General features: G+C 40.7%; 1 long non-coding RNA gene across 1 annotated transcript in view; it reads right to left on the minus strand.

Moving 5' to 3' along the window:
• Positions 1–734: 734 nt before the first annotated feature.
• Positions 735–21,296, minus strand: part of LOC116784637 — a 28,722-nt gene continuing 8,160 nt past the window's right edge. Inside the window, exon 3 of the long non-coding RNA XR_004356182.1 lies at positions 735–850. This is a non-coding gene — a long non-coding RNA (uncharacterized LOC116784637). The remainder of the gene's footprint in view (positions 851–21,296) is intronic.

Below are 21,296 nucleotides of genomic sequence, written 5' to 3' on the forward strand. Positions count from 1 at the left end.
TCCCAAAGGGCTGTAACTTCTGTAATAAGAAATATAATAATTTTACTAAATTATTCAGTGTTCAGGGAAAATATCAACTCCATATATCCACACTTGTCTTGGGATGACATTTTAATAAACACATTTAATATTCCAATAGAAGTGGTCCCATTTATTTTGGGATCTGCTGTGCCAGGCCTACTCAGTAAAGATTGACTAAGGTCCTAGGGATAACTTTATGAATACCTATTGATTTTTATTTCAGCAGGTGTGCTCCCTCCAGAACTGATGGGCTAGCCAAACACCATGAGCCACATTCCTAGATGCAATGGCAAAATAAAAGCGATCCCAGAACAATGATGAGAATTATGAAAAAAAAAGACAAAAAAAAGTTTATCTAGGACCCTAGTAATATTAAGATAAAGTTTAATTTTGGTCCACTTCATCTCACCTAAAACTTACATTTAGTAATAAACCTATTTTATCTAGTACGTGCAGATGCAATCCAGATCAATTTACATATTAGAAATATCAAGATTAAAAACAAAACAAACAAACAAAAACAAATAAAGAGCCCACCCAACAACAAGAATACACAGAGGCATTTGGATCTGTGAGTATGAGGACTTATAGATAAAACCTCCCTGAAAGCTTCTCTTCAAGCAATAAGGCAAGGAAAAGAACTACAAAATTGAGCTTGGGACATGACTCCTTCCCAGAGTCCTGTTTCTAACCTCCAGAAAGCCCACCTCAGAGAGAAACAGAAGCCAGAGACTCCTCACACATACACAGCAGTCTGTAAGTGAGCTGGGTTAGGAGTCACCTTCAGGCTAGTTGTGCTCCAGGACCCACCGCAACACCACACTGGCACCTTGTAAGAAAGACAAAGGAACATAAGAGAAAGAAATAGCTGTTTTCTTTCATCTGAAAAATGTCTCCTCCAGAAGAGGGTGAGAGGTAGAGTGTGTGCGTGCCAGGCTACCCAACAGGACCTGCTCTAGACTGGTACAGTAGCATCAGTCTCCACATTTCATCAATAATGAATGCCTATGTTAAAGGAAGGGATTGCTAGAGAGAACAGGTTGAAGGAAAGCATAAGTTAAACAGTAAGAAATTAACCTAATACTTGCATCTACCAACTGAAGGCCAGAGTTTTGCATCTCTAGACAGAAAGAACAAATTGACCTCTTCACAGAAGTGGTGCACTAAAGATGTTTAATGAATTGCTTCAGAAGCAGAATCAGTTCTGAGCTTAACACGGGTATCTCAGGGAGGAAAAAGGCACATAAAAGCACTATGCAAACTGCTGACAGCACTAGCTATATTAGAGACAATCAAGGTACTTAACGTTTTAAAACACACATCCTGCATAATAACCAACGCTGTAGAAGCCTCTGTCGCTCTTCCAAGCACTGAATTAAGAGAAGCATCACTGTACTAGGATCATAAAAGATATCCTTTAAACCTCTTGCATAAATGCATGTGTTCTGAGACAGAGAAATGTGAACTTATATTCTTCATGTATTGAAGGGCCATTTCCCCCCTCAGAAGCTGAGGGAAGAGGGGGAAGGGGGCACCACACTGTTGATTTTCTACAAACACACTTAACCTTTAGTAGCTGCTGTCAGCATTTCCAGTGCTAATACCAACAGTGAACAAAGTAGCTAGAGGAGTGCAGAGTATTTGCTTCTGTTAGACACAAGATCAGTGATTATTGGGTCAGAACCACCTTGCGGGGAGAGAGAGTGTGTGTGTGTGTGTGTGTGTGTGTGTCCCTGAAGGGCTGGGTTGAACCTCATGGAGGTGAAGTGGCATTGTCTCCCTCATGGCAGGTCCCTGGAATTCACATGGGGAAGCCCTGGAGTAGCTGTCAGTCATAAATAGCCCAGGAAAACTATAATACACCACACCTCCTGGAGCCCCTCACCCAGCCTCAGATTGGCAGGGACAGTGAGGACACTGCCCCTCACCCTAGCCTGGAACCCCAGAGTAGCTGGTGGGTCAGAGACCTCACCTGGGGAGCCTGTCTATAGGGACCAGAGCAGACAAAACCACAGGCATACGTTTGCCATGCATCACTGCCCTGCCATCTGGACATGTGAGAGCTGGTCTTCCACAAGGTTTCAGTGGTAGCTATCTCTCCCTCTTTCTCCTTCTCTCTTCTTGTTCCCTCTGATTCTCTTTCTTTGCTTCTTGCTTGATGCTTTTGGTGGCTTGGAGTTGGAGGGATTGGCTTTTGACATAAGTGCTGTGGATTGATTACATCTTGATTTAAGTGTTGTGGATTAATAGTATATTCTGAGTTGATATTGTAGTGGAACATGTTGTCTAGCTTATGTAGTGCCCTTTTTGAAGTTTTGCCAAGTTCCCTTATTGTCTCCTCTAAATTAATAAAGAAACCCCTTGGCAACAAGTCTATGGTTTATTCTCTTGACACTATCTCAAGGTATTAAAGAACCCTATACATATATTTTAAAGTAAAACTCCTAGCTGAGCTCGTGAGCCCACAGCTGTGGAGCTGGAGTGTTCATAGGTGAGGATTAGGAAATCAGAGGTTCCTCACAACCCAAGGTGACTCGCTTTAGCAGCTATACCCGAGAGGGTGGCGATGCAGGAGAGAAAGTGAGAGGAGAGAAGGGGAGGTGTCTCCACGAGTTCAGGCAATATTTCCTGCAAAAGTAACAAGATTGTGGTCTGTAATTTCCCTGAGCCATCATGTCTGAATGAACTAACACTTACCATCTAGAAGGTACACATATCTTCTAGCAAACATTTCCTTTGATGAGTGCTTGCAGTAACATAAAAAAAGTGCTCAGGTCGTGGGTGATAGGGGGCAGCTGCTGCCTTGCAGGCCCGGCAAAGGCTGATGGAAGCAGGGCAACAGGAATTTTGCAAGAGGCAGTAGCTGAAATGGTTGGTAATAGCTTCTGTAGCCCTTAGTTTCTGGGTCACTAGGTCGACGCAGAACCATGCAAAAGTCAGCTTCATCTCTCTCACAATCACACAGTGCCTACATGAAGGGAGGCAGTGGCTTCAGCCCAGCCTCTCCAGAGTCACTGTTCACTCCTATCAGGAGCCCAGACTGGCTCCCTCTGGGACAATCTCCCAAGGAAAGCATACCAGCAAATTGGCACATAGCTTGAACTGCTTCCTGACACCTGAAAAGCCTTATTTATGTTAGGCAGGTGATGTGTCCTCATCACAGTAGATCAAAATCATCTTGAACTCTTGACCAACTTACCTACACTCAGCCCACTAATATACCTCTGCTGGGTGTGTACTCCACACACCCCGCTGCTGCAGCAGCTCTCTGTAAAAGTAAACCAAGCAAGCAGAAGCACAAAGTCTTCCCTTGCCCCATTCAAATGCAGACATGCACATGCACCCTTCACAGCAAAGGGGATCAATGTTCAGTCCTGAGGCAACCGCAGGGCTCCACTGTCATAACCCGCAGCTGGGCAAGGGCTGAGCCCCCTGAGCAGTGCACCATCCACAGCACGCGCTCCCCTCCCACTTGGCAGGGGGTGCTGCGCCCTGGTATCATGGAGTTATAACTGAGTTTTCTAAAATGTATACTGGTTGCTATTTTTTGTTGCTATTACCTCCTCTGACACAGTTTGGGCTTGCAATATTAAGACAGCTTGGGTTTACATACAGACGGAATACAAATAGGTTTCCTGCAAAATAAGTGGTGAAAACACAGCATTTGACGGTGCTGCATGGTTCACAGGATTTATGGTCTCTTGTTTGGGATGAACAGCGCAGTTCTCTTGTGCTGTTTCCATTATGAATAATGCGGCAACGCTAAACTCACACTAATAAAACCTGAATGTATCACCGCACTGTTTGGCACTCTGTATAGGAGAAACCCATCCATTAACAAGGCGGGCACTGAAAACTCTTTGTGATAGCAGCATCACAGCGACAGCTTCACAGCAGCTATTCAGAGCCACTTTACAGCTTCCTGAGTAGAGCCTAGGCTGGGCTGCATGCCAGAAGTGCGGAAAATGGCTGGCAGAGACACTGGCCACTGATTTGTACATCATGTGAATCCCCTAGAAAAAAGGAACAGGTACTGACAGCACCTGCTGGAGGGTGCTTATAGAATGTCACTGCCCATCTTTAACATTTGTGTCAGCCCACCTATGCCTTTGGTGACTCCTTTGACAAAGCAAAATGACTAAGACTGTGCAAATGGGCAATCACCACACCACTTCAGCTGCTACACAGCTATTGGTGACCACCAGGGCCTGCTTAGGCATCAGAAAGGTTCCAGCCAAAGAAAAGCAGACAGCCATACCAGGGAGTGGGACAATGTGGTCTGCTGAGGCAGTATGCTCAGAGGGGTGCTCCCTGCTCTCAAGGAAGAAGTGAAGGCACTGCAGACTTCCCGCTGCCACCAGCTGAGTTTTGAGGGCACAGCCAATGACTGCAAAAGGGATGATTGCTTACCCAGAGCACAGGCGAAACTAAAAGCAGTGAGAACTGCAACACTATCTGCTTCATAGTCAACAGTCTCCAGCCTTCCTTGGTAATTATTGACATGTGCTGCTTCCTGGATGTCCCTTGACTAGACTGGCTGGCCTCCCTGTGTCCTGCTCCAAAGCACCTTCGTTTGATGAATGCTTTAACCCTGGAGAATTACCCAAGAATGTATTAACACCATCCCTTACATTTCTTCTGTGTGAAGTTCCTAACAAATGTCTTATTAAGTTGAACTTCCTTTCTTTAAACAAACTCGTGACTTTGCATCTGGATTTCCCTTTCCTCTAAGCAGTGGTATTTAGCCATGCAAAACAGACCTGCAAATTCACCCAATTGCCATGGCACAAAGAGAGCCCTGATGAGAAAGTTTAAATTGAACATCTTTCAGCAGATGACAAACCTTGGCCTGACTGAAGCCTTTGAAAGCTCAAAATGCAATGTAAATTAGAGTTTGAGGAGCCTAGAAGAAAACTATTTTAGCTTTAGGCTTTCAACCAAGCAAAAAAGAGTTAAAATTTTATTTCAAAAAGCAGTTCAATCATTCGCTTCCCCAGTATTAATGAATGCCTTCTGCATGTTTCCCCAGATAAGGCTCTGATTCACGTATATCTTCACATATGCCTCACACAGCAGGCGTATCCCAGAAACTCAAATGGTCAAAAAGATGGCAACAAAGAATTTTGTTAATATTACCTAGAATCCACTCTGTTTCTTTGGCTATTTTAGCATCAGTAAATAACTCTCTACATTTTCTGACCTAAGCAGTTCCATTTGAGAAGCTTCCCAGGCTGAAGGTTTCTAAAATGTTACCAAATGATTAAACACAAATCCTCAAGTGAAGAGAGCAGGTTTTATTAAATATCCCAGAGCAGTGCTGTCTGCCCACACTTATGCCCATGTCTGGCTGCTGGCTGATAAATGCCTTGGCTTTAAGATATTACTTATTAGCATGCCTGTATATTTCCACCTCACACAGTCACCCAAGGGTGATTGCTATCTGTTAATTGAATTCCGTGCCAGTAACTGTGTCTTTGTGTGCCTGCCATTATAATTTTGAGGATTGTGACTTCATTTCCTATTTACAAGTTGAAGTGATAAAAAAGCATATTTATTCATATGTATAAATAAACTCAACATTTTTGTATCTATGTGCCAGGAGGTGGGTGGACATCACATGTGAAATGCACAGATGTGTCCATTTTTTTGCCTTCCTTTTGCTCTTTCTTTTTAAAGACATTCTGCTTCCCACCTGAAATAAGCTGGTGTGTTGGGAGATACGTCCAGTGATGGAAGAGGGGGTCAGGGGAACAAGATTAGAGTCTTAAGTTAGAGAAGAGCAAGCTGAGATCGTAGAATTTCTCGGGTTGAAGCCTTCCAAGTACTGGATTCTATGGTGCAGTCTTTCTGCAGCAATGATTTGCACATCTACCAGATTTTATTCAAGCATTGTGGAGGTGTTTCCCATCACTGCCATTATAAGTGTGGTTTATGGAATGTTTCTCCCATTTTTTTAGATGAGAAAATGTGGTGTGTACATTGTTTGACTCTCCTGAGACCACACCGTGAGACTGAGGTGGGAGTAGGAGAAGAAAGCCAAAAGAAGAGACAGGACCCCAATGATATCGTTGAAGACTGATAGGTCTGATTTCTGGGCCTGCATCTTAGCAGCTGGAACCCATGCCTCAGCTAGCTTTTGCTGGCCTCCAGAAAGAAGCTGAAGCTTTTGAAAAGACATTAGTCCTTTTGAGTTTGGACTAGTCTGCTTGAGCAAACAAAGGAAACTCCTGAGCCACTAACCACAGTTGGCTGCTACTGCAAGAAAACTTGGTCTGTAATCCCTTTCATAAACACACTGAGATCCACTTCATAAGCCCTCCTACTTTCTTGCCCCTCAATATGTCTGTAGGAAATTTGTTCAGAAATCTCAGTTTTTGGAAGATCAGAAGCTGATTTCTCTCTTAAGATCCACAACAAGCAGCTAGGAGAAAATGTAAAAAAGATTGGAAAGGGTTGTGTCCACCTCAGGATAAGGGTTTGTGGAAAACCAGGGAGATCTCTTTTACGCAACCAATTCATGTTTAACAGAAAAAAAGCAAAGCCTACAGCCAAACAAGTCCTTGTTGCAATGTCCTGTAAGAAGGTGGATTTCTTACTACCCAGGTTACACTTCTGAGCACACCTGCTCTGAGCACTCCTGTTTCCAATGTCTCCAGAGAGAGAAACTGAGTAATGAATTGGAGAATCCCAATCCATGATGTCAGAAACTAGCCAAACACTGTTTATTTAGTGAGAAATGCTATGAAAGCATTGCTTTTTAATAAGATTCTTAATATTTCCTGGAACTTGTCTACAAGAGAGTCTCCTTCATCACTGCTCTGCTTTACCTTTTTCCATAGCCAGAATGTGCTAAGATACATGTCGATTAATATAAACAAACATCCCAGGAAGTTATTAGTAAGAATACCCCAGGAAGTTATAAAATGTTTTTTGATCTGGAAATAAAAGACTTGGGATCAGATTCATTTTAGCATCCTGAGAAATCTTTATCCAAATGGTATTACTGTAGTCCAACCCATCTTCACTTTAAGAGAACTTCTGTTTAATCTGGTTTTTATCAGGATATTAGCAATATGCAGGATACATATTGCAATAAATTAGCTTTAGGATATAATTTTTAACTGTAGACAGTTGTATACTTCATATTCTTCAGTGATTCAGCTAATATTAAAAACCTGGCTTCAAATATTGTCTCTTTGTGCTAAAAATTATTTGTAAATGATATTATTTAAGAAATGGAATACAGTTACTGTTTTCAGAAAAATTTCCAAGGACAAATCATTTGCAGTGTAATAGATGGAACAAAGGAGGCCATGTATTATTGAGATCGCTCACTCTTTAAATTTATTTTGGCTGCTTATAACTTGGGAAAACTTTATCCACTTCAATTGATTCTTTTTTTTTTTTTAATTGAGTGTCTTCCTCATAGGAGTTATAAATTTTGCTGAAATTAAGTTTCTGGAATTTGCTTGCTTTCTTAACATATAAGAAAGCACTGTGCATCCACAAAGGCCATTAAGCACACAGTTGTTAAAAACCAAACTTATTGAAGCCTTGTAATAACCAAATCAGTCGATGTCAGAATTAACAGGATTGAAACATTTCAGGAACATTTTGCAGGGGATTTTATAATATTTAACTAATGAATAGTAAATATAAATAATATATGCTCTGAGAACAAAAGAAAAGAAATCAGGCCAACATTGAAACAACTGGCAGCAGGAAAAACTTTCTTCAGATTTTGAATTGCTCACATTTTTTTCTGTCAAAAATATCATCACAAACAAAATGTTCCTACAAAGCATTTCAATTCTGACAAAGCAGCATTTCCTGGTGGAAGATATTCTGGTCAGAAAAACCTTTCAACACAATGTACTTCAGGGTCAGTCTTTGATTATACGAGAACACAGGGCTCTTTCAAATGTCTCAAATGCAAAATTAGTCCTGCTCGGTGTATGGCTCTATCCTGAGAGGTGAATTAGTGCAGGGCATTCTCTTGCTGTAAGCTCTTGCTGTAGGAATGGGAAAATCAGAAACATGCTTGCTGAGCCAGGTCAGTTGCTTAGGTGACCAAATCCAGGAAAAAGTCCTTGCCTGGGAAACTATAAATTTGCCTTGGTCTGATCCCAAGCTTGGCTGGAGCCTTGGCTGGGGCCTCGGCCTGTAACACAGCTTGGGACACATGCACCCATTGCAGCTGAAGGCAGCTAGAGGACAAACAGAGCGTGACTAGTGAAGGCCATGTTATAATGCACATGTGCATAATTACAGGTTGAATTAGGATTCCGCCTTACCTCTGATGCTCCATAAATTTGAGTTCTTGCCTTTTTAATATTAATATTTTTTGAATTTGTAATTTTTGTTGTATAATTGTATATAGTACATAATTACTCATAATTCATTACTGCACATGCGACTCTGCAGACAATGTTTAGACATTAAATCTCAGCTCAGTGATTGAATAGAGGGTACAGTAAAAATAAATATCCATGTATTTTGTAAATATTTGCATAATGAGCTATTTAAATGCAAGAGATTTTAACATATGTAAACAATTGGAAATACTCTATGTGTGTAAGTCTAAAGTGGATGTAAAAATATACACAACCTCTTGTAAAATCATATGATTTAGGAGTCAGACATAGCATATTTTTTAGGGCTTTATGTATGACTATTACAGACTGAAAATACAGTATTAGGAACACATTGCTTGGTACAATTAGTCAGCAAACTGTATGACTGAAAGCTTTGCATGACAAAAACAATGGAGTAAATGGGCATTAATGGCTGTCCAGTTACAGTGAAAGCTCTTTGTGATCTGCAGACTTAAGACATACAAACAGCTACAGGACTCAGTATAATCAATCCCAGTTCACCAACAAGTAACAGAGGAGATAATTTCCCTTTTCTTAGAAAGCTCCCATGTAACATGCTGTGGAACTTCTCCCATAAAAAGTTTGCCCAGCTCAATATGCAGCAGTGCATGCCATGGGAATCGAGAAGCTGCCTCCATCTCCACTGCTTGCTTCTTCTTTTCCTCTCCCAGTCTGAGATTTCTGGATCAGTGTGTCAAATGGTACCTTAAAGAAGCTCAACAACCTCAGCTACAGCATAATGTGGCTCAGCATGGTTTTTGCAAAGGAAATATAGCAGTGGAGGATGGAGAGAACAAAACAACTTTCAAAGTGAAAGCTTTTTTTTGTGTTAATAACCAGCCTGAGCTAGCTGTCAGGGAGAGAAACAATGAGCATTGTACTTGGTAGCTAGTTGTGCCTTCTGATTAATTACTGCCTCTGCTGAAATCAACTTTTGCACTAAAGACCAAGGCAGTTAGATCACATCCACAGTCACACCTCTGTGCTCACAGCTGATTAAAGAAACTGAGTAGTGGATTGTTGCTGCCATCTCCCTCAAGCTTCATGACTCAAAGGGACACTGCTACAAGATGCATCCCGCCTCCTGTAGAGCACTCTATATCTCTGTGGTGGAAGGGTTGAGTAGCAGGTCCCCTGCTTTGGCACATCTGGCCAGCATGTCCAGAAGGAGATGGACAAGGGATCTGCTCCCTTCAGTGGGACTCATTCTCCCAAAATCACCTAGGTGCCAGGCCTGTATTAGAGCAGCCACCAATAGCCCCATGCCCAAAGCAGCCAGAGAGCTCAGGGTGGCAGAGACATTCCAGCCACAACCCCATCCCCAGGTGGTACCCCTGCTGCCTCTGCCATGATTCAGGGTACAGAAAGACCACCATCAGTGTCCTAAACATCTTCTATTGCAACATCCCAGGCCCAGGAGCTTCATGCACATGCTGAATTCCTGGCACCTGACCAGTTAATAAATGTTTGAGTCACTGAGGAGCTAATTTAAGATAGCCCACAATAAATGGGTGTGTCAAGTAATTGGCAGACTGAAGAAATGGAAGATAATTTGAGATGCCTGGGTGTGGTTGTTTATGTGAGACATAGGGAGCAGTTTTTGACTCAGAGGCTAAGTTATCTGGGTCTGATTTAAGGCTACAGAAACTTAAGTATGATTTTTGGGAAAGGAAGAAATTAATTTCATTCTCTTCTATGGGACATTTAATTTCAACATTAAACTCAAACACATTTTCATTAGTAATGCTCCCAGTCACGAGGCAGATCTGAATTTTTAAAACCTCCCTTTCGAACTCCTACATTGCATTTCAAACATGTTGTGTCCAACTCATGACTAGCCCTGCACCAAAAAAATGTTTTCTTCACAGGCATTCCACATGCTCAGAGGAAAAAAAAAAAGCATTTTCTGAAATGTCACACACAAGAAAACCATTTGGGTTGTGGGGGAGAGTCTCTCAGTGTGCAAACCACAATTACAGTCATATTTCTTACACCTTGCAACAATCAACCCACAAAGTGAACACTCCTCAGAAATGCTTTTAAGAGATTTTCTACTCACCTGGAATAAAGATAACATTTACACTGCTGTTTCTCCTTGAGCAGCTTCTTAAAACCAAGTTCTTGACTAACTTATTTCCAAAGGAAACTTGAGCAGCTAAAACCCTTGCCTTCTGCAGACCAAGGGAAAAGGACAGTCAGGTAGTATTCCACCCCTATTGCTGCCTCTTTGATTGATGCCTTCACCATCACCAGTGGGACTTAAAATCATTCAACAAATGTTGTCTCTGGGTGGAGAAGCATTCATCTCCACAGGAAAGACTCAGCAAAGGGTCCCCACTGACATGTCTGAGTTCTGTGGGGCTGGCTTCAAGCAAGTATGTGTCCTCATGTTTTCGAGGACAAGGAAAAGATAGGCTAAAAGCAATCAGACATATAAGCTACTTTTTCAGCAGGTAGGGACTGACAGCTTCCTTGTCATCTCTGAAGAAGGAAAGGTAGTGCATTTTAGAGGCAAATTATCTGAGTCTGAACTAGCAGCCCTTTATAGTCCAGCAATGGAAGGTCTAATTGAGGCTGTATAATTATCTCCTTGCTATATAAAATGAAATGTGCACTCCCTTGGTGGATAACATTGATGAAAAGCCAGTTGGGGAAAAGGTTGAAATACACAGCAGGATCAATTTTACTTGTAATGGGTTTTACCATTTCGTCTGTACATTTAACAGGCTGAAGCAGGGGGAAATAAATATTATGTTAGCAACCGTGTCATAGAATGAGGCTTTGTTTTTGATTAAAAAAATAAAGGGAAAACAACCATCATTTTATGGCTGTCATAATTTGTTTCACACACATTTTTTCAGTACTAAGGTGTACGAAAATATTTAACTGGTAAATAAAAATGCCTATAAACTTGTAAAGAGATCTTTATATCTCCCGGACAAAGACTGAAGAATGTGGTTTTATTCTGTGTTGATTGTCTTGTAATACTTACATGAGTCAATATATAAAAAGATAGGTACATATATACAGTTACACATACAATTATCTCTTTATCTATGAATCACTTCCACATAGCAAAAATGTACTGAAAATATTGATCTCAAACCTTATTATACATTGCTTTGTTTCTTGTTTTATTGATATTAACAATTTTTGCCTCCACATAAATTCTGTTTTGCTGATATTATTACCACATGATGCAAACTGAAATCACAAATCAAGATACAAATTCAGGTTCAAACACCAGTCCTAAATTCTCCCCTTGCAGAGCAGTTTAGATTTCATGCTTAAAGAACCAGAAAGATAAAACCTTAATTAATGCATTTTTTCATTTTAATATATGGAATATATGCATTAAGCTGGAGGCGAGAGAACATAATCCTTTATATGATAGAATATAATTTAATCTCTTAAATATCAGACATCAATACTATTAATGGTGTAAATAAATAAATAAAGCAAGATGAAGTAAAAATCTGACATGCATCATGTCTAGGGGCCTTGGTTTTGTTTTAAACCCATAAACCTGGGATAAGGATCAAGACTTTTCCACTGAGGTTTTTACCCTGTGAATGTTTATTTTTCTGCAATGTAATTTGTTGCTGCTGTTGGTTTTGGCATCAATACATTACAAGTTAAATTTATGTCAGCTCCAACAGATCAACTATCAGATGTTGCTATTAACTTTGACATCAAAATCATTAAGAAATTGCCATCATGTAAATTAATTATCAGAATTGTATTGGCATGAATGCATAATGATATTACTCATGCAAATAATTAAAGAAAATGCACAGTGAAAAATCCATTAGAATAATGGCACAAAATGTCATTATTCTGGCTTCTTGACAAATAGATGCTATTAGTTTTCAGCATAGTGAACTTTAAGGTTAACAGAAAGAGTCATGGAAGTCCAGCACAGGGCTCAAGCCACTCTTATTTATGCCTTTATTTATTCGGTATATAAGACCGTAGGAGTGAAAGCTAACTTTTTTTATCTTGTCAAATAAAGCTTTTTACATCACTCTGGAAGAGATTAAAAAAAACCCCAACAAACTAACAACAACAACAACAACAACAACAACCAAACAAACAAACAAAAAAACAACAAACCCAAAACCCAAAGCCAAAGCAGCAGAACTACTTGTGGTACTGTTGTCCAAATATATATGTTCTTTCATTCTTGCCAATTTCAGGTCTCAAGGGACCTCAGGCATAGCAAAGTTGTTAAATGCTAGGATTTTGCTGAGCACAGGGTAGTAACAATTAACACAAAAATATTTAGGGTATTGCCTTCTGCCCCCTACCCAAAAGGTCATTATTACTGATCAGTGCTCAGGGAGAGAGAGTTGAGAATTATGGTGCATGTGTGTGTTCTCTTAATTTAATGTGTAATGGACTGAGTTAGCTTTTTCGTCTACAGCAATAGATTGTCCACTCCAATAGAATAAACATTACTAACGACTCAGTGGTGCATGCCAGCTTACTCATCAGCTGGACACATTTCTTTTAATGCCTCTCTTCATTCCCTCCCAAGCCAATGGAAGAGCGCTCTCTCTCTCAGTCATGGTTTTGTACTTGATCCAGAAATTATATTAAAGAAATAATGAAAAAAGGCAGTAATTTCTGGGCTTCTTGCCTCCCAGCTCTCATCTTTACTAGACTAAGCACACACCACCATGACCCCAAACCAGAAAGTTCACATCCTAAAAAGAAAATTCAATGTTTTAAACAGTTAAAGCATGGGAGGAAACAGCATTATTCATCTTCCTATGGAAGACCACTCCTAACGATACTCAGAATAAGAGATATATTTCCAGGATGTAAATGGAGGGTTAGGAAACAGTACATCTATGAGCTGTTTGGAGCCCTATCCTTGTTATTCTGCACATAAATGACTTGCCTTAAATTTTTCCCCATTGCCAAAGTGAGAGCAACAGTGTCAACACAAAGAGAATATAAAGAGATGTGGCAAAGGATCCACAGTCAAAAAACCAAAAGCCACTCCATAAATTAAAACTAGTCAAGCTACCTAAGCACCCATAAACACAGAACTCCTAGAAATTTCTCAGAAAATCTGCAGAAGATTCATTTGTGACCTAATGCCCAAAATCTGCAGCTGGATCTGCCATCATAGACTCCTGCATGTCTGAGGAGTCACTTAAAAATCTCTATTTGGAGCCTCATTGTCTTTGCACTCTCTAGTCTTGACATAATGAATCTCAACCCAGAAATGGGACGCGACACTACATGTCACTGGTACCAGAGGTTTTGGTATTGTCTATATCTCCCGGCAGTTCAGTGCTTATTTTCTCTGGTTTGCTCTGGGGAGTGGGGAGAGATACAGATCAAAACATTTTACGGCAGCCAAGGTTTCTGGGAGCAATTTAGATCAGAATTAACATCAGGGCAATGGTAAAAGTAATTTTTTAAAAAATACTTGAAAGTTATTTATGGATTTCTTTAAACTTTATAAGTGGCCTTGGAGACAGCTAGCTTTTCAGGTATGCTTTGACTCTTTATGGTGAAACACAGACATTTTACTTAAACAGTTTGTTTAATGATGCCCTGAGCCTTTTAATTCTGTTTAACAATCCAAGCTTTGCTTCTAATCCATCAAGAGATAGGTCAAACTTGTACCCATAATTTAAAGTTATGTTAATAAGATCTATGACATGTCTTGCAACATTTTATTGATAATATGTAATGTATTATAAGTATCATGAGCTTGCAGAGCTGCTGTCACTCGGGGATTTTGCGCATAAGGTATTACATCTCCAAAGCATGCTGCTGAAGTGAAAAAGGACTTTAAATAAATAGGCTGGCACAATTCTACCTTCAAAGGGACAGTCTATAAATTCACAAAAAAGATTTACTGTGAAACTCAAGCCTGAATCAACACAGGACTTACTCTGTGTAACTAAGAAGGGACACGCCACATGGTAGGGTGTTTATAGTGTAATGCAGAGGTTGTTTTTCAGGCACATTTTTTCCTTCTCTAATTACACTGATTGACACCTCCTATTTACAATCACAGATCCACACTGAGAATAACTGCAGTAATTGCTACATGATAAATTCATGTAAGGAAAATATTGAGTGTCTATTTAGTGCTTTTTAATGTCATTTAGCAACTGGGGAAAAAATATGGCAACAATAGCATCATGTGACTTCATCAATTCTCCATGCAACATGGCAAAGCTGCTTCTACACTACGTCTGTAAGACATCAGAGGTACGGCAGTTGCATCTGGATTAGAATGAACATCTGTCAATGCACTAACTAACTTACAGTTTATGGCTATGCTTACTTGTGTGAGTTTACCATGTCCTGCAGGTGATATTTTTCACTCCCCTGCTGTTTCTTGATGGTATAAAACCTTCCTGGGAAAAGGCAGATGATACATTACTTTGGGAGGAATAAGACCCTGAAGAGACAGTCTTTGCAAGATCATCTGAAGATGTAATTCATTCCAGGAGTTGCTTCTTCTCCACCCAAAAATTTAGCAACACAATCTACTCAGAATCAGCTTTTTTTTTTTCCTATACACAGTAAAAAAGTTAAAATTACAAGTAGTACAGGTTACATTTATCCAGTTAATTCTAGCTTTGCAGGGGTTAGAACCCCTTAAAATACAACCCTCTCCAAAGAGTTAATCCATGTCTCTGTTATGGCATCAACATGTGTTTTTGTTGTTGTATGATCAGCAGAAGTTCTGGCTCAAGTCACCCACCCTCAGAGCTGTCCCTGACTTTCAGAGGTCAGGATCATGTTACCTCTTATCTTCTTCAATACGAGTAAAGGAAATGTGTTCTTTCCAGCTACTTTGGTCTCTGCCTACAGAACTGTTGTTTGACATAAGGGTGTAATAAGAATGTGATCTGCTAACCAAAGATATAGCAAAATCAAATGTTACACTCTGCAATATGAATGCAACTCATCAGTCCTGTTTAAAACCAGAACAGAAACACACAGCCTAGTGTTTAGGCAGGTAGAAGAGAAAGTTCATAGTGTGTCTACCCTTCAGAAATACTTCCTGCACTTTTAGCTAGCGTAACTGGAAGATTTCTGATACGGGGTTGCTTTGGAGAGCAACACTGCACTGGCTTTTCTAAGAGGCAAATTATCATTTGCTACTAACAGAAAAGAAGGGATTACGGACAAGTGCTCAGAGTGGCACCTTAAGAACTGCATGTCCTTAGTCCTGCTGCCTGCTCAGCTCTGCACCTTAAGTCTCTAAGCAAATAATTTTAACCCTTCTTCATCTGAGACTACAAACCTGTGAAGCAGTCAGTCCCACAGGAGTGCTGAATTTAAATACATATTTTTAAAGAGCTTTGAGATTTGCAGGCACACCTTAGTCTTTAACAGCAGATATCTTCTAGCCAAGCTCGTGGGCTGTGAGGTATCAAAAAGAAGAGCTAACACTGAAGAGCTCATGTCTGTAGTGCTGGGAACTTCTACAATCACAGTTTGTTCTTTCATAACCTCTCCGAATACACAGAATGTGTCATGTATCCTCACAGCTGTTCCTGTGCTCATGCTCTCCCAAAGCGACCACTGATCTCAAGTGAGAGCTTGGCTGCCTCAAGTTGACCCAGACAGGCCCAGGGCCTTATGATGTTTCGTGTGAAATGGGGACGGAAGCAACTTGTGGGCTGTTAGAAGCAACTGTTGGATCTGGCGCTCCTTTGGACTTCTTTACCGTGATTTTTCTCTATCCAAACACGCTCTTTCTTCTCATATCATTTTACATGAGTGCTACCCTATTCAAGTAGATTTTGAAGAAGTGCACTTGAAGTGGTAAGTCTGGCTGTGCTGCAGAGCAGCTGGGGTAGATCCTTCCAGCCTCTCTCATCTCCCCCTTATACTGCAGCATGAAAGTGGATTAACAGGCCCCTTATAATGGTGACTTCAACCATCTCACAGCTCCTTGCACCCCAGCCACGATGCTTGTTCCATCCTTCGCCTCAGCTCTCCTCCACATGATTTCATCACAGGAGCAACATCCACCACGTGCATTCAGGAATCCTGGCTGCCTGGTCATGCTGAAGGGATGGGAGAGGATGGGAAACAGGATGCCCAGCAGCAAAGGTCTCCTCATTTTAGACAAAAGGATCCTGATTTACACAATCCGAGACAAAAGCATAATCAGCCCTGCTTTGATTAATTGCAGTTGAAATGGTAAGAAGCTATCGAGGTAGCAGCCAGGAGAGCTTAAAACTAAAAATAACCTGCAGGAGGGGAAGAGAGGATGAGTCTTTGAAAAAACTTTTCTGAAATGAAACAGGAATCTAGGGAAAGCTTTTCTCTCCTCACTCTCCCAGTCTGTGCAGCGAAATGGGAGTTCTTGCTTTCCCTCTCTGAATAAAAGTGCTGCTCGCATCCTTGGCATGAACAGCTGGGACTATCCTGCTATCATCTCCCTGTGCTTCCTCATCACTTCAAAATTAGCATCACTGTGATCAGGCAGCAGCGGAAGAAATGTTCACCCACTGTTTGCCACGGAGTCTGGAGCTGATCATTAAAACAGCAGCTGCCTCCATGAGCTGGGGAGTTTGCAACGCCCCATATCTCCAGCAGCTTGGGGCTGGGACTTGCTGTATGAGCAGAAGGCTTTCACCCACCAGAGAGCTCCTGCCACTGCTGGCACCACATCATGTCTACCAGAGCTGGCTCCCATTCTTGGTGTGAAGCAGTCAGGGAGGCAGAAGTGACTCTATAGTCATAAATAGCAGAGCCAGTCTGAGCTGAGGAAGATGATTCAATGAGTTATTTTGGTCGCATTTTTATGAAGGCAGCAAGACTCTCTAGAGAAGTTATTTTTAGTGGACTGAGACCCATGATACTCATCAGTAGGCACAGACACTGCCAGTGCAGAAAACATGTAGAGTAAAACCATCCTGGGGGTGTATCCTGACTAGGTGGTAACTGCAAGTCAGAAAAGAGCTTCTTGTAAATTCTCAGCTCCAGCAACTTCCCAGAGCAAATTTCACAAAGAGACCTCAGCAACACGAAATGTCCATTCAGCCCTTCCTGGCTCATCCTGATAAATGCTTCGTTTCTGGTTTAACAGCAAATTGAAATTGATTAAGCCAGCATTGATATTGTCCTACAAGGTACAGAGAAGCTAAACTCATTTGGGATAAATCCCAAGAAAGAGCGATGTGTATGTATGCAAACAGACACACCATTTAAAATAGATTCATCTGGGATGCATAAAACCTGAAAAATGTTCATTAGGACTGGAAAAGGGAACACTATTAATCAGCTCTAGGCTTCTTATTATTCAGTGGAAGAAAACTTCAGTCGGATAATTTTTTTTTTAAACACACATAAACCCTTAAAATTCTCATTGGAAGAATTAGCCAGTTAACTTGCTGTAAATATGAGAGGTAAATGAAAGGGGTTGGGGGCTGGATTATTATTTTTTTAGTTTGCATTCAACAGGAGAAAGATTTATGCATGAGATGCAAATTGCTATGTGGTATTTACACATCTGAAGAAAAACAAATCTTGAATGTAAATGCTTAGAGGGCATATTTTTAAATATGAAAGTGGTAAAATTATTAAAATGTTTATAACTCCCACACTGTTTAAAAGAGATTAAATTGGGGAAAAATGCGTCCTTTTATTTAAATTATAGAGTCCTCCCTAAATATTAGGGCAGAAATCAAATACAAAGGTCCATGTATTTCCATTCTTGAGAGTCTTTTAGAGCAACCTTGCAGTTGGTCCTATCCAGAGTATCCCACTGGGTTAGCAACTGCAGAGAACAATGGCCAGTTATAGCCTTTCTGTTTCCATCTCGAAATACTACACATTTCTTCAGACAATTAAGAAACAAAAATACATTTTAAAAACAAGTACACTCCATAAGCAGTCCAGTTTGGATAGTGGGATATATGTAACTTGCAGCTGAACACTCCTGAGAATGAGGTGAAGAGCATTGAAGCCTGCAATGAATGAGCGAACAAAGCTAAAAGACCCAAAAGAAAATGGCAAGAATGTGAAAAAGATGAGATAAGAGCAAGTGATGGCACCTAGAACACACAGCACTGGTTAATTAACCCATATACACTGAAGTGTGCATTTTCCAGTTCTCTTCGGAAAATTTAAAGGACCTCTATTATCCTAGCACTGCTCAATCTTTCATGTATTCACTTCTGGAGGCAAAAAGCTATTATTTATGTTCTTACCAAGAGAAAACAAAGGTAATAAGATCTGGGTTATCAAATCCATTTACATGCTTGACTCTTGTCAGCTTCTAAAACCCTTGATTATCTGCATCGCAGACTCATGTCCTTGCCACTTTTGAAAAAGCAAATTGTCAGGAATGAGGTCGACACAGAATATGAAATTTGGAGAAAAGAACAAGAGTTATACGACCCTCCTGACCATGAGACCTCCGTGTGAAGTTATGGAGAACATTGGACTTAGTTGTTTTTATGGTTCTAAAGCAGAGCTTACTGTTTTATGGTATTTTCCCTGTATTGTATCCTGAAAATTGCTTTATAAAAATTCCCTAGTTCTCTGTACCCTCAAACCCCCCTTTCCTGATTGGTCGACACTTGTTGCATTGCAGTGTTACCTTTTATGGCCATCTTCTCCCTTAAATGGATTGTTACCACTCCTGTTTTCCCTGGTTTGGTTGTATTTTGCATACTTTGCCCTTTTCCCTCCCTTTCTTCCAGCAAGTTCTCTCCCAGATAATATATAAGGCAGAACTCCCCTAATAAAGAGGCCATTATCCTTAACCCTAAACCTGACTGTGGCTTACCCTCTTTCCTACGGGATCACGTCAGCAACTCACAATGCTGTCAACCTGAGAGCCTCAAAAGCTGTAAGACTAGACTCCACAAGCTGAAAAATAACCATGGAATTGCCATTTTAGCTTTCTTTTTGACACTGTGAAATCTGGATGGAGGTTGCTCTTTTCCTTCAGCTGCCCTATAAGAGGTGCATCTTAGAGTCATCTTTCTTTGCTCACAGCACATCTCACCAGTAGGAATGCTAGAGCAAGACCTGAGCACACTAAAACAAGTGTTCTTGTAATACAGGCCAGTGACTGCCTACAGCAATTGCTCTCAGGTAGCTCTGCCCAACACCAGAAAGAAATCAGTGGGAGTCCAGAATGTGTCATGCAGAAGGAGCCTTGTAAGTTCCTGTTTCACAAACAATCAAAACTTTCATATAGAACACCAGAAATTCAGCAGAGGGCTTAGAGATGGAGTGAGGTACATTTCCTACCCATTAAATTAGGCAAGAGAATTTCTAGTCTGATTAAGAATAGTCAAAATGAAAGAAAACCCAACCATTAGTCATAATCACTTACTTTTTGAATGTCAGTTTGTAAACAACTAAAGCCGAGTGAGAAAGCATCCACTTTTGTAGCCAAAGACTTGGAGCAGGTTTATGTGGTTGTAGTTTTTATGGCTAATTCATATCAGGTTCTTGTTGATCTTTTAATATTTATGTCCAGATGCCACTGTAAGCTTCCAGATGTTTTTGCACAGACATCAAAAATGTTTACATAGCAATTACCAAAAGAAAGTTTGAGGCATTTTCAAAGGACTGAGAATGACAAAAGACAAAGTGGTTTTTGTAGTTGAAAGATTTCATTTTCTCATTTTTCTTTCTATATTTTATCTATATTTTATTTTATTATTATTATTATTTCTTTATAGACCATTTGTCAGCCTATTAACCAAAAGTGGAACCAAGTCCATCTAATTGGAGCTTCCTATTTAGGCACTGTCTCTGAAAATTTTAGGTTTCTGATGCCAGATGATGCCTACATTTTCTAGCAAGTACAAATAAGTAGATACCTTCACAGGTCTCCAGAGGGTACTAGCCATATAATTTAATCTCCCCTTCAGTCTCCACTGACCACGGAAGACTCTAGATATTCCTGAGGTTTAAGCCACACATATTTCTCTGCAATAGAGAGAAGATTGCAGGAGCAGGAGCTGTTATATGCCTGCTGCCCTTTTGGGTTCAGTCCTAAAGCAGCGGGGCTCTGCCTTCCTGCCTGGTGTCACAGCACGGTCCTTCAGGAAACTTCACAGACGTCCCTGGGGAAGGAGATGGAAGCAAGCTGCCTATCCATCTCTGCTCCAATGTACCACAGCTCTGGCTCAGAGAAAAATGCCTGTTGCACCAGAGCATCTACTTCCAAGAACAAATATGAAACTAAAAGAGAGCTGTTGTAGTGCATTCAGTCTAATTAGGAAATTACCTAACACTTGCAAGTGTCTGCAGGGAAAGAACTCCAAGGAAGTCAGCTCTGGACTGCAGACAGGCCTTCTAGATGAGATGCAGACAGTCTGAGAGGGAGTTAGGTGAGCTTAAACTCTTCAGGTTATCTGTGTTCTGGCAATCATAAAACAACCTCATGCTTCCCTGTGTTTCTGTATTGTGTTGGGGAAAACAAAAAACACCTAAAAGCAAATATAATCCAAATATGAAGTGTGGAGAAAAAGAAACAAAATGTACCTTACTGTTGATAATGATATCATATGCTAAAACAACAGAGTGAAAAAAGAGCTTTGTTTAGAGTGAGAAGATGACACAGGGAGGTGATTTATTTAGCACCAATATTCAAAGTGATAGTCCAGCTTCAGAGACCAGTTGTTTCTGGGAGAGAAAACAGTCAGTCTTGCTCTTTATGCACTCTGAGTGTTTGCTGCAGTACATATTTTGGTCCCACAAGAATTTTGCCAGTGAGTTCAATGGGGCCAAGATTTTCCTTTGGCTAGAAGCAGGTGGCCAGGCTAGCAGCAGCAGCAGCAGCAGCAGCAGCAGCAGCAGCAGCAGCAGCAGCAGCAGCAGCTTCAGGCAACCACACTGCTCTTGTGAACTGGAGTGTCTCTGGATTTGCTCATAGAGCTCTGCAGAGAC

The sequence above is a fragment of the Chiroxiphia lanceolata genome, chromosome 3 (genome assembly GCF_009829145.1).
Source record: "Chiroxiphia lanceolata isolate bChiLan1 chromosome 3, bChiLan1.pri, whole genome shotgun sequence".
Lineage (NCBI taxonomy): Eukaryota > Metazoa > Chordata > Aves > Passeriformes > Pipridae > Chiroxiphia > Chiroxiphia lanceolata.